Raw genomic sequence first — 14,493 nt, forward strand, 5'->3', positions numbered from 1 at the left:
TGCATGTCAACCTGCTGCCTGCATGCAGTGCCCTCACTGATGGTAGTGAAGCTTCAGGAGAGGCATTTCTTATGATTCATAAATCATATTAGTATCATTCAGTGCACCAGGGTGTGCATGACAGCCTATGCTTAGCCCCCCCTTCCCTCTGTCTGTCTCCTTACCACACTCTTACTCTGGAGACAGCAACAGTTATTTCAGTTTCAGTATTAGTAATGCAGGCAGAGTTGAGGCCGCAGATCATGTGCACTGTCACAAATGTCAAGCGTAACCATATTATTATCAAATAACAGATACAGAAAGGTGTGGGTTTTCAGTTGGGGGGCCAGGGCACATCATAGTCTGGCCGGGCCCCGCTCGTAATCCCATCCGTGGCTACGACTCTGAAGCATCATTTTCGATCCTGCACATCCATGCATAACTGACGCTGCCTGCACTGAAGCCATGGACAATGCTCACCGGGTGCACAACGCAATGACTTTGACCTTGCCTATCAACAAAGCCCCAACTTTGCCACAGCACCTCCGAACAACTGCTTTTGCGTGAGTCTCAGACACCACATCACCGACATCTGTGGTGTACCATCCCGGCTCAGATGCATTACTGGCCCTGTGTGGCTGTCGACCGGCGCATCGCCCTCAGCCCAGTGGTTCGACTACAAATTCGACTCACTGCACTCTTAACATTGACACATCACTGGCACTGCACTGCCTTTGCTAACCAAAGCCTCAAACCTGCAACTGGGGCATCACCTAATTTGCACAGTGCATCACCCCTGAGTGCCAACGCCCCAATGACCTTGCACTTCCTGCAGAACCGACACATCACCTGCACCTGAAATGCATCCTCTCCATTGAGCATTGCATTGTCCCAAGCATCGACGTATCCAAGGTACAGTTAGAGGGTCTGCACGAATCCTGTCTCTGGCCCGTTCTCCATCACGTTCGGACTGAACTTTTGGGTTTGCCCCGGTCAAGCAATCAATCAATCAATCAATCAATCAAAGCATTTATATAGCGCACTACTCACCCGGAGGGTCTCAAGGCGCTGGGGGGGGGGTCCGCTACTGCTCGAACAGCCAGGTCTTGAGCTGCTTCCTGAAGGCGAGGTGGTCCTGGGTCAGGCGGAGGTGGGTCAGGAGGGAGTTCCAAGTCTTGGCGGCCAGGTAGGAGAAGGACCTTCCTCCTGTGGTGGCTCTTCGGATTCGGGGGACGGTGGCGAGGGCGTGGCTGGCCGATCGAAGCTGGCGTTTGGGTGCGTAGAAGTTGAGGCGGCTGTTGAGGTATCCTGGGCCTTGGTTGTGCAGGGCTTTGTGAGCGTGGGTGAGGAGCCGGAAGGTGATTCTCTTGTTGATCGGGAGCCAGTGCAGGTCTCTCAGGTGTCCGGAGATGTGGCTGCGGCGGGGGATGTCCAGGATGAGTCGTGCTGAGGTGTTCTGGATTCGCTGGAGTCTCTTCTGGAGTTTTGCGGTGGTTCCGGCGTAGAGGGAGTTGCCGTAGTCCAGACGGCTGGTGACGAGGGCCTGGGTGACCGTCTTCCTGGTCTCGGAGGGGATCCATCGGAAGATCTTGCGTAGCATGCGTAGGATGTTGAAGCACGACGAGGAGACGGCGTTGACTTGTCTGGTCATAGAGAGGGAGGAGTCCAGGATGAAGCCCCGGTTGCGTGCGTGGTCTGTTGGTTTGGGTGCGCTGCCCAGGGCGGGGGGCCACCAGGAGTCGTCCCAGGCGGAGGGTGAGGATCCTAGGATGAGGACTTCCGTCTTGTCCGAGTTCAGTTTCAGGCGGCTGTTTGACATCCATTTGGCTACTTCTGTCATCCCTTCGTGCAGGTTGGCTCTGGCGGTGGTGGGGTCGTTGGTGAGGGAGAGGATCAGCTGGGTGTCGTCGGCCTAGGAGATGATGTTGAGCTTGTGCTGGCGTGCGATGGCTGCGAGGGGGCTCATGTAGACGTTGAAGAGTGTTGGGCTGAGCGAGGAGCCTTGAGGAACGCCGCAGATGACTTCGGTGGCCTCCGATCTGAACGGGGGGAGGCGGACTCTCTGTGTCCTTCCGGCGAGGAAGGAGCTGATCCTCTCCAGTGCCTTCTCCTGGATTCCGACGTTGCTGAGGCGCTGTACTAGGGTACGGTGGCAGACAGTGTCGAAGGCCGCGGAGAGGTCCAGGAGGATGAGGGCCGCTGTTTCTCCGTTGTCGAGCAGGGCTCGGATGTCATCGGTAGCTGCGATCAGGGCGGTCTCGGTGCTGTGGTTGGCCCGGAAGCCAGACTGCGAGAGGTCGAGGGAACCGTTCGTCTCGAGGAAGGCGGCCAGTTGCTTGTTGACGGTCTTCTCGATGACTTTTGCCGGGAACAGGAGCAGCGAGATGGGGCGGTAGTTCTTGAGGTCGGTGGGGTCGGCTGATGGTTTCTTGAGAAGAGCGCTGAGTTCGGCGTGCTTCCAGCTCTCCGGGAAGGTGGCGAAGTCGAAGGAGGTGTTGATGATGTCCCGCAGGTGGGGTGCGATGACAGCGTCGGCTTTGTTGAAGACGTGGTGAGGGCAGGGGTCTGTCGGAGATCCGGAGTGGATGGAGTTCATCGTGCGGATGGTGTCTTCGGTGCTGATCGGGGTCCAGGCGCGGAGGGTGGTGGTGGGGGGCGGTGGTTCGGTCGTGGCGTACGTCGGTTGAGTGCTGAAGCTGTTGTGGATGTCCGCGATCTTGTTGTGGAAGTAGGAGGCGAGGGAGTTGCAGAGGTCTTGCGAAGGGGTGATGTCGTTGTTACCGGCGTTGGGGTTGGAGAGCTCTTTCACGATGTTGAAGAGTTCCTTGCTGTTGTGTGCGTTGTTGTCCAGTCGTTCCTTGAATGCAGTTTTCTTGGTGGCGCGGATCAGATGGTGGTGTTTTCGGGTGGCGAGCTTGAGGGCAGTCATGTTGTCCGGTGTTGGGTCTCTGCGCCAGGATTTCTCGAGTGCTCTGCAGTTCTTCTTGGAGCTCTTGAGTTCGTCGTTGAACCATGGGGCTTTCTTGCTTCCGGGTCTGCTCGGCGGGGTCTTCAGAGGTGCGAGGTCGTCTGCGCAGTCGCTGATCCATTTCGTGAGGTTGGTGGCCGCTTGGCTGGGGTTCGTTGTGCTGGTGGGAGGGTTCTTGCTCAGGGACGTAGCGAGCTGGTCTGCAGTGATCTTGTTCCAGCTTCTGCGGGGAACCTGTTGCTGGTGATGGTGGAGTGTGGTCCTTCTGAAGCTGAAGTGGACGCAGCTCTGGTCCGTCCAGTGGAGTCCCGTGGCGTGGCTGAAGGCGATGTCCTTGCTGGAAGAGAAGACCGGGTCGAGTGTGTGTCCGGCGTAGTGGGTGGGGGAGGTCACCAGTTGCTTGAGTCCGAGGTTGGCGAGGTTGTCCAGCAGGGTGGTGGTGTTGCGGTCGTTGTTGTTCTCCAGGTGGAAGTTAAGGTCCCCGAGGAGGATGTAGTCCGCGGAGAGGAGGGCGTGCGGGCTGATGAAGTCGGCGATGTCCTCGCTGAATTGTGTGCGTGGTCCCGGGGGTCTGTAGATGAGGGTGCCTCTGAGGGTGGTCTTGGGGTTGATGTGGATCTGGAAGTGCAGGTGTTCGGTGGGTGCGAGGGTGTCGTCGGCGTTGGTCGTGATGCGGATGGTGTTCCTGTGGATGATGGCGATGCCTCCTCCTGTCTGGTTGACGCGGTCCCTCCGGATGATCTTGTAGCCGTCCGGGATGGCGATGGCGATGTCGGGCACCGAGGATGCGTTCATCCAGGTTTCCGTGAGGAAGGCGACGTCTGGGGCTGTGGTGTCGAGCAGGTTCCGGATCTCGACGGCGTGTCTGTGGACGGAGCGGGTGTTGAGCAGGATGCACTTCAGGTGGGTGCTGCTGGAGTTCGGCTTGGTGGGTGCTGGTGTAGCGTGGGTCCGGTTGCAGGTGAACTTGCAGCAGTGGCAGCTGAAGGGTCCGTGGGTGCGTCTCGGGGTGGCTCGGTAGCAACCCGGTGTTCGGCCGGCGTTGAGTGCGTAGAGTTCGGCGGCGGCGTAGGTCCGGCGGGAGGGCTGGAGTCTGCGGGGGCCAGGGGTCCTGGCACTGGGCGCGGTCCAGGCGCGGACGGGCGCAGACGGGCTTACCTTTGGCGCGCCTTCGGCGCTCAATCAGTGCTCCTGCTGCGCGCGTCCGCTGCGCGGTCGCTCTGGGGGCGTCATAAATCTGGAGCCGGGAAGGCGGGTCAGCTGGGAGGCGGGGGCGGGTCGTCCAATGTGCTGGTGGTGGGCGGGGCCGCAGGGAGGCAGCGGCGGGAAATCTGCGCGGCCGGGCGGCTCAGCGGCGGCTGGGTCGCTCGGTACAGCGGCAGCAGGCTGAAGGGTGACGGCGGCAGGAGGGGTGACCCGGCCTAGTTAAAGGCACAGTGGTCACTCCTGGTCTCTCGCTGCAATCCCCCTTAAATCTGGAGCCGGGAGGGCGGGTCAGCTGGGAGGCGGGGGCGGGTCGTCCAATGGGCTGGTGGTGGGCGGGGCCGCAGGGAGGCAGCGGCGGGAAATCTGCACGGCCGGGCGGCTCAGTGGCGGCTGGGTCGCTCGGTACAGCGGCAGCAGGCAGAAGGGTGACGGCGGCAGGAGGGGTGACCCGGCCTAGTTAAAGGCACAGTGGTCACTACTAGATGGCCCCAGTATAAGAGGAGGCATGACCAACCCAACTTCCTGTACAACTACCAATGCAGCAAGCAACCACATGAAACCGATAGTCAAACAGGGAGGGAGGGATGCAACTCATGTGGCGAGGAAGACTATACTCAGAGTAATAAAGATTACTGGTAAGTAACTGGGGCATTACCTCCTTGTAAGTCTTCCTCGCTGCCTGAGTTACACAGTGAGCATATCCCAAAGCCAAGCAGCTTCATTGTCACCAACAAGAAACCATATGCCAAAGGCTGAGGCAAACACCACGATTTAATTCAAACAGCAAAACAGAGGAAAAAAACAAACAGACACCCAACAGAAGGAGCGGCAGTCAAGTGCAGGCAGGGCTAGCCTGTAGAACAGCCTCAGCAAAACCCTCAGAAGCAGGACCACCCAACACCACACAATAGTGATACGTGAACATGTGTGGAGAGGCCCACGTAGAGGCCCTACAGATATTCACAATCAATACCCCCTTGAAAGAGGCCCAGGAGACAGAAATACCCCAGATAGACCGACCCTGGATCCAGGCCGGCACCCCCGACCACTGAGAACTATAGGCCAGAAGGATTGTTTGCTTAATCCATCTACTCAGGGTAGAAAGAAAAGGCTTATGACCCGATCTAACCGGGCCAAAAGTGACAGACTATCACACTTGCAAAAAGCCAAAGTCCGCTCCAGATAAACCAACACTGCCGGCCGGACTTCCAGAAGGGGGAGATCAGCTTCCACCCCAGACTCAGGCACCGGGGAGAAAGTCAGCAGCTGACCTCCCTGGGATGGTTGGCAACTGAGGGGACCTTGGGAAAGAACATAGGGTCGGGCAAAGGACAGCACAATCCGGCAAGACAAGCAAGAGAGGAGGAGGCCGCAAAAACGACCCCAACTCTCCAATCTGAGCAGCTGACACAATGGCCATCAGATTCACCACCTTCATGGTCAAGAATTTAATGTCCACAGAACCCAATGGCTTAAAAGGGGCCACCTGAAGGGCCTGTAACACCAACGGGAGATCCCAGGGTGGGGCAGGACCAATCACTCTAGGACATTGAAAAAAACAACTGCGTGTCAACCGGGCCACCAATGGATCCAGCCAATCCAAATGAGGACTGCAGAGCGCCCGCAAAGCCGTCACTGAGCCCGAAATATAGAAAGAGCTAGGCCCAACGTAAAGCCATCCAACAGAAAATCTAGTACCCAGAACAGGTCCACTGAACCAGACTCTAGGCCTTTAGAAACACACCACCTAGAAGAGGACCCCCAATTTCCAGAATAAAACTGAAGAGTCGGCAGATGTCTGGAACCCTGAAGAAAATCAACCATTTCCTCATCTAGCCACGGAACAAGATGCTCACCCTCTCACGATCCAGGCCTGAAGATGGAGCCAACCCAGAACCCCCGAAGGAAGACACAAACCCCTCAGCGTATAAGGAAGATTAGGAATCACCCAAACCTCCTGAATGGCCAGCTCCCTCGGAAGATTATACCACGAGCTGTGAGCTCAGCCCAGCACAATCAGCAGAACAAATGCCTTGCACAGAACCTGGGCAATCAAATGGATCAGAGGAAATGCGTAAAGCAGGATGTCTGGCCACTTGAATGACATTGCATCCACCCGCCATGCCTCTAGACAGGGAATAATCGTGCAGAAGCGGGGCAGCTGTGCATTGCCCTTGGCCGCAAACAAGTACACTGTCGGACACCGAAACTGCGTTTGCAATAAACGGAACACCTCCCCAGACAGTGAAATCAAAAACATAGGGGGAAAAACCCTGCTCAAGTGATCTGCCACACAATTCTCTCTCCCTGGGAGAAACACTGCCAGCAGAGACAACACAGTGCTTTCTGTCCAAGTGAGAATTTCCTGAACCAGGAGCCACTGGGACCGAACCCTGCAGCCCCCCTGGTGATTGAGGTAACCCATCACCACCTGATTGTCCATCCGGACCAGAACATGATGCCCCTGAATGGCTGATGCAAACTCCAGACAAGCCATCTGAACTGCCTTCAGCTCCTCCTTGAAGTTGGGTGAGCAACCAGCCTGCAGGCGATCCCAGAGACCCTGCACAGACTAGGAATCCAACGTCAATCCCCAGCCCAACTGGCTGGCATCCGTCATCACCACCCGGGAGGAGGACACCTGAAAAGGAAGACCCCTGGTCAGATTGGATTCCACCATCCACCAACCCAGGGCAATCTGAATCTAAGGGGACACTACCACTGACTGATTTTAAGCAGCGGAACAAGGGGACCAATGGGACAGGAGATGGTTTACCAACGGGTACGGATGTAAATGAGCCCACAGCAGTACACTTATTGCTGCTGACATCAAACCCTGCAACCTCAATCACTGATGCACTGGGGCGGAATCCAAGGCCAGCAGACAACCCAGGTCCCTCCTCAAGGTTGCCCTCCTCACGGCCGGCAAAAACACCAGCCCCTTGACCATGTCCAGGAGACCCCTAATAAACACTAACTCCTGGGTGGGAACCAGATGCAACTCTTTGTAGTTGATCAGAAAGCCGTGCCTTTCCAGAATCTCACAGACACTCTGGACTTGAAGAGTCCAATTGGAAAAAGAAGAGGCAGAAATCAGCCAGTCATCAAGGTACGGGAATACCCAAATTCCCTCCCTATGTATGAGCCCAACCAAGGGAGCCAGGACTTTAATGAAGACCAGCAGGGCAGAAGACAAACCAAATGGCAATGCCTGCAATTGGAAATGCTCTGGCCCCACACAAATCCTGAGGAACTGCTGGAATGCAGGGTGAATGGGCACTTGGAGGTAAGCATCAAGCAGATCCAAGGAAGATACCATGTTGTGTATCGATTTAGATTCCGTATGCACTTCCCGATTCATGCCCTTATATAGGTACATTTCACATTGCCCTTATATAGGCATAGAAATCCAGTCCTTATTTAGGCATAGTCCATGCTACCCAAATACAGGCATGACTACTTACATCCGTTCATCTTCGTCACAATGATTTCTTGGAAAACCTTACTCTTAAGCTTTAGGGACTTCCCCTTGCCTGGATATTGATTTCTCCAAGAACTCATTTATTATGCATGAACATCTATTCCTTAGGAGTTCATTTATGATGTTCATATACCCGACTTTTACGTCAATACCAGCATTCCTAAACACCTTCAAGGTATAAATATACCTTCACTTGCTATGGCAAAGCACGGTGTGGTTCGGTGCTGTTCGACTACCTACTTGCACGACGCAGCTCGCCACAGCAAGTATCTAAGGAAGCCAACTCCCCAGCTGACGTACTGACTAGACACTGTCAACCTCCTGCCGAGAATCCAGCTCCAGTGTTTCTGACTGCCCTAGCGGGGTGTTGGGAAATCGAGTCCCGGGAAAGAGATAGCAACCTCTCTCATTCTTTTTAAGTTCAAGTAAAATTTTATTAGGAGAAAACAAATTTGGCAGTACAAAAAAGAAAAGGTAAACAGTATCATCAATAAACATAATGGAATAGAATGGTACATTAAGGATCAAAAGTTACAAAATGCAAGAAAAGAAAAGGAAGAAAGAGAAGAAAAAAGGAAAGAAGAAGGAAATGAGGCTAGAAGCGTAAAATGTACATCATAAGAGGCATAATAACATGGGAAGTGATGCATATGTGCGCAAAGAAATAAATACTGGAGAAAAAAGAAGGAACGAAAGGCAGCTCAAGGGGGTTTCGAAACTTCTTGCTGAAATGGGGACAGTTGAGAGGTACGCTTGGCACAAACATCCAGATAGAGGGTGACAGGAAGCCATAGCGCATGTCTCTTCGGGGCCAAGTTAATGGGATAAACAAAGGCAGTGTCCAGTCTATGATTGTAGCACACATTAAACCACCAAGCTTTGAAAGTAATGCCCTTTGAGTCTTTCCAATTCACAGTGATCTGTTGAAACGCAACAGCTAATAATAAATCGATTATATGAACATTCATGTCAACTGCAGACCAGGAGGAAGAGAGTGAGCCAAGGAAAAGATCAGGGAGAGAGAAGGGGATAGAAGTGTGGAAAATAGAGTTAATTTGGTTCCATACCCTAATCCAAAATGCGTGTGTAAGAGGACAAAGAAAGATCATGTGAAAAAGCGTGGCGTTGGGAGTAGAGCAGGACCAGCAGCTATCCGGGACCAAGGGGAATAGTTTGTGAAGGGTAGATGGTGTGTAAAGGAGACGGTTGTAAAGGAAGAAAAGTGTTTGAGTAAGAGATGCAGCTCTAGAAGATTTGCGAAGCTTGATCCATATTTTGTCCCACAAGGAGGAGGGCCAAGAGACGGCTAAGTCATTTTCCCATTGCTCTTCTACTATAGTTTTCGGTCGGGGCGAGGGAGGATGATGGAAAGAATGGTAGATGGAGGATGCTGAAGAATTAGAGCGTAGTTGAGAATGAAGAGAAGAGAGTACGGTATTAGAAATGGTAATTGGAGAAGAGTGAGGGAGGGACTCAAATGCAGACATAACTGCAGTCTTAAGTAAGGCGTATTTATGAATAAAGGAGGAGGGAAGGGAGAAGGTGCGACGAAGATCAGAAAAAGTGGTAAAGTCAGATCCCGTGAATAGTTGGGAAACCCAGATCAAACCGCGTTGCCTCCAGGTTTTCCAGTAAAAAGGCTTTAATTTGATGAGAATGCTATTATTATGCCAGACAGTGGTGTTAAGAAGTTCAGTGGTGGAAGAGGGAGGACCTGGAGCGGAAGCCAAAAGTAGTTTCGCGGTATATTTGTGAATGGGAGAGGATAAGAATTGGGGTTTACGAGAGAAGGAAAGATATTCAGCAAAAGAGAAGGGGGAGAGAGAAAGGCGTTCAAGTTCAGCCCAGAGGGGAAGAGGCTCGGTAGGATCTTTAAGCCAAATAGAAGCTTGTTTCAGGAGAAAAGCTTTGTGATAAGCAGGGAAGTGTGGGAAGTTAACCCCGCCTTCTGATTTGGGGAGGCGCAATCGTGACAAAGACATACGCGGTTTCTTGCCAGACCATAAAAAGGAAGATAAAATGGAATTGATTTTTGCAAAAAATTTGGCAGGGATGGAAATAGGGATATTAGAAATGGTGTAGAGAACAATTGGGGTGAGCATCATCTTTATGGTGTCGAGGCGGCCCCACCAAGAGAGATAAAGCGGGTGCCATCTGGAGGTAAGGTCAGATAATTTCTGGGTACATTTAGTAAGGCATAATGAAATGGTGTCTGGAATAGAAGGGGTGATGTACAAACCGAGATATTTGATGTGGATCGGACTCCATTTGAAGTTGGACATTACAAAGTCTGGATTAAAGGTGAATTTAGTGAGGGGAAGAATTTCGCATTTATCGTGGTTCAATTTATAACCTGAGAGCTGAGAATAAGTGTTAACTTCGGCAAGGAAAGCTGGGACAGAAACAGATGGATTCGAAATAAATAGTAAAATGTCGTCTGCGTAGGCAGCCAATTTGACTTGTGACTGAGATAAAGAAAAACCGTGAATATTTGGATTCTGACGTATCTTGGACAGAAAGGGTTCTAGGGCAAGGTTAAAAAGAAAGGGAGAAAGAGGACAACCTTGTCTGACGCCTCTGCCGAGGGTAAAAAAGGAAGATATCAGGCCATTAGCACAAACTGCTGCTCTGGGATTGGTATAAAGGAAGGAGATGAGGGAGATAAAATTAGGACCGAACCCAAACCATTTTAATGCGGAGAAAAGAAAAGACCATTCAACCCTATCAAATGCCTTCTCGGCGTCTAAGGCGATTGCAGCTAAGGAATCATTAAATCGGGACGATTTAGATAAAACATTAAAAAGGAGTCTGGTGTTATCTGAGATAAAGCGACCTTTAACAAATCCTGACTGTTCAGGTCCTAGGAGATCTGGGAGGAAAGGGTCCAATCTGATGGCTAAAGACTTGGCATATAATTTATAATCAATGTTGACGAGTGATATCGGTCTATAATTCTTGCAGTGTTGGGTGTCCTTCCCTTCTTTCGGTATAATGCATATATAAGCGTCAGAAAAGGTGCCTGAGGAGGCGCCACATGTTTTAAAGGAATCAAGGAGGTGACGTAGCTTAGGTAATAAAATCTGAGCAAAGTGTTGGTAAAATTCGACCGTAAAACCATCCGGACCAGGGGCCTTGTCTTTTTTTAGAGAGTGAAGTGCAGTACGTAATTCTTGAGTGGTAAGGGGAGTTTCAAGGGATGACAAGTCAACAGGAAAGTTAGGAGGAGGTTGAATGCTCGTAAAGAAGGTGGAAATAGATTGAGTAGAGGGTTGAGTTTCAGAAGAGTAAAGTGTAGAGTAGAAACGAGAAAATTCCTCCAGGATAGCAGTATCTTTATGTTGCAAAACAGAGTTAGCATCAAAAACAGACTCAATATTCAAATTGTTTTGTTTAACTTTCAGATAATTTGCAAGAACTTTCCCCGCTTTGTTTTTCCCCCCGTAAAATTTAGAGCTAGATTTTAATAAATACAACGATGCATCTTCAGTAGACTGTTTGTTATAATTCATTTTTGCAGTCACAAGAGCAGTTAAACAGTTCTGGGTATGTGAGGTATAAAAGGAATGTTCTAAAGCTTTGATCTGAGATAGCAGGTCAGTGGTACGTTGACGAGCAAGCTTGCGCTTAGCGGCAACACGTCTAATGATAAAATCTCTGGCCGCCGCTTTGTAAGCGTCCCAAATGGTATGAATGGCTAAGGAGGGGGTGTCATTAATGGCAAAAAATTCGGTAGTGAACTCAATAAAGGAGGTAGAGAATTTGGGATCTAGCAGGAGGGTGTTGTTGAAACGCCATCTCTTAGGACCGGTGGATTTGGGTAAAAGATCAATCTGAATTAGAACTGGGGCATGATCAGAAAAAACGATGGGACCAATGTCAGCATGGGTGAGGGATTGAGAGACATGGTGAGAAAGAAAAATATAATCAATACGGGATTGAGAATGGTGAACGGGGGAATAGAATGTGAATTCCTGACTGGTAGGGTTACAAATGCGCCATGCATCAACTAGGTTATGTTGAGAGATGGCGTGTGTGAAAAGCTTATGGGACTTGTTAGGGGTAAAAAAAGATTTGGAGTGTCTATCCAAAAAGGGATCCAATGGCATGTTGCAATCACCTGCTAATATAAAATTATCATCAATACATTCAGTAATACGAGAAGCAAATGCATTCCAGAAAATAGGGTTCCCACCCGTGGGGGCATAAACATTAAGCAGAGAAATAGGTACACCTTTTGAAGACAATTTGACATTTAACCATCTACCATCGGGGTCAGCTTCAGAGTGCAACACAGAATGAGAGAAAGTCTTTCGGAATAACAAAGCAACCCCATTTCTTTTGCCATCACCAGGAGCTGAAAAAACCTTTCCAACCCAACCCCTTTGAAGTTTAGCAGACTCAATATCAGATAAATGGGTTTCTTGCAGGCAGGCGATATCAACATTCAACTTAGCCAGATGAGAAAGGATTTTTTGTCTCTTAATGGGTGAATGTAAACCTTTAACGTTCCAGGATACAACGCGTACTGACATTAAGAATAATTAGGAAGTGAAAATGAAAAGAAGGGATTTAAGAAAACCTCAGAAAAGCAGAAAGATGAGAAAAAAAGATAAAAAAGGAAGGGAGATATAGAGAAGAGGAGGGAAGAATGTTGGAATACAAAAAGTTTCGTAAGAAAATGCAGTATAAGTAATAAAAGAGAAGATTCCGGATGAGAACAGAGGCTGTGGGAGAAGTGGAGATAATTGATGGAGTAAAAAGGAAGAAAGGAAAAAGAGCCAGAGAGAGAGAGCAACAAGAAGAGCCATAACGAAAAAATTGAGAAAGAAGAGGAAGAGACTGGAGCGATACGGTAAGATAACGGGATTGTGAGAGGGAAAAAAAGAAAAAAGCAAACCAGAAGGAAAAAAGGTTATTGGAGAAAAAAGTCAGAGGAAAGTATGTAGAAAGATCAATAGAAAAACAAGTAGAAGAGAAATACAAAATTGACCAAAAGAAGAAAAAAAGGAAGAGAATACAGAACGGAAGCATGGAAAGAACAGGTATAGGGAAACAAAACCGAAGAACAATGATAAAGAAACTAATAATTAGATAAGAAGAGTGATCAGATACTTACAAGGGTGGAGAAATGGGGGTACAAAATCTGGAAAGGAGGACGAAGGGGATGAAAACGGAGACGAGGCGAGGAGGGTAAGGCCAACCAACGAAGGCGGGAAACGGGGCGACGAAACGTCCAACCAGGGAGACATGACGGGCGCTAGAGTAGGGATCTGCAAGAAGAAGGAAAACAGCACAATCAATTGAAGAGAACTATCACAAAGAGAACATTGAAATAAAGACAAACATGTAAAAAAAAAAAAAAAAAAAATGCAATAAGCTTCAAAAGAGGGATACTGGCAAAAAATGCCAGTCATGAATGAACCAGGTAAATGCGAAAAACATCAAAACAGGGATTCTGGCAAAAAAGGCCAGGAACGAATGAGCCAGGTGCAGGAATAACAAGCAGAATAACAAGAAAAAACAGGGATATAAACGGTAGCAGAGCGTCAGGAAATCCAAAGACAGCTATGCAAAAAGTCACGGAGGAAACGATGATGAAGGAACGGATCTGGAAAATTCCATGTTGCCAGGACCGCAGGAGTTGAGGAAACTACGAAGGCGGACTGGATCCTCATAGGTCGTGGTTTTGTTGTTGTGGGTGACCTTGAATAAACAGGGGTGGAATAGGCCGTATCTAGCTCCAATAGATCGAAGTTCTGCCCTCATGTCCAAGAATGCTTTACGTCGACTTGCTGTGGCTTTGGCGTAATCTTGGGCGAAGAAAAGGGTGGAGTCAGACCAAGTTAAGCGTGGAGAGGCCTTAGCTGCCAAGAGTACCTTCAAAAGATCTGTGTATTCCAGAAAATACATAATGACTCCCCTGGGCTTCGCATTTGGAGAAGTAGAAGAGGGAAGTCGGCCAAGCCTATGGGCACGCTGGATATTGAGCGTGGTGTCTTCGGGTAGATGAAGAAGCTTGGGCAGAAAGGACTGGAAGAAAGTGATAGGATCATTCCCCTCGCAACCTTCCTTCAGGCCGTAAAGACGCAGGTTATTGCGCCTATTTCTATTTTCGAGGTCTTCCACCTGCTTCTGGAGAGAGGACAACTGCGCATCCATGTGGGGAATTTTGATGGCCGACTCTCGAAGAGTTGACACAGATTTTTCCACAGTGGAAACCCTAGCGTCCATCTGAGACCAGTTGTCAGTGAGCGTTTGCAGCTTGGCATTAGTCTCTTCCCTGTATGGGCGCAGTGCCCTAATCTCCTCAAGTAAAAGCTCCATGGAGATGGCTGAGGAAGGTGCCGTGGGAGAAGGGGGATTTTTCTTGAGTCTCTTTGGAGTGGTTTTAGAGGAGGTTTGTGAAGAAGGATCCATCGCAGACATGGAGTCACAGGCGTCGACGGATGTAGAAGCTTCTAAATGAGCTAGCGCTGAAAACAATTTAGAGTTTTTGATATAGTTGCGCTTGGGGATCTTTCCGTTATTATGCGCCATGCAAATGTGCGTTGAGAGAAGTGCAGAAAACGCACCAACAAAGTCTAGATATGCAAAAAACGGGCACTAGAAGCAGAAAGCGTCCAAAAAGAAAAGCAGGAAGCTCAAAAAAGAGTCAGCGTGGACATAGGAGCAGTAAAAATATCAAAGTGGCCAGAGGATAAAGTAAGCTCCTAATACAGAGCGCAAAAATATTGGCAGGGAAAGAAGCGCATAACAAAATGGCGCCTTGCTCTGAGGAAAATATGTAAAGTCAATTTTGTTCCTTTCATGGAGCCAGAAGTGAAGAAATAGTCACCTGGGGTAAAGTACATGTGGTCTC

Source organism: Lissotriton helveticus, chromosome 3_1 (genome assembly GCF_964261635.1).
Source record: "Lissotriton helveticus chromosome 3_1, aLisHel1.1, whole genome shotgun sequence".
NCBI classification, from domain to species: domain Eukaryota; kingdom Metazoa; phylum Chordata; class Amphibia; order Caudata; family Salamandridae; genus Lissotriton; species Lissotriton helveticus.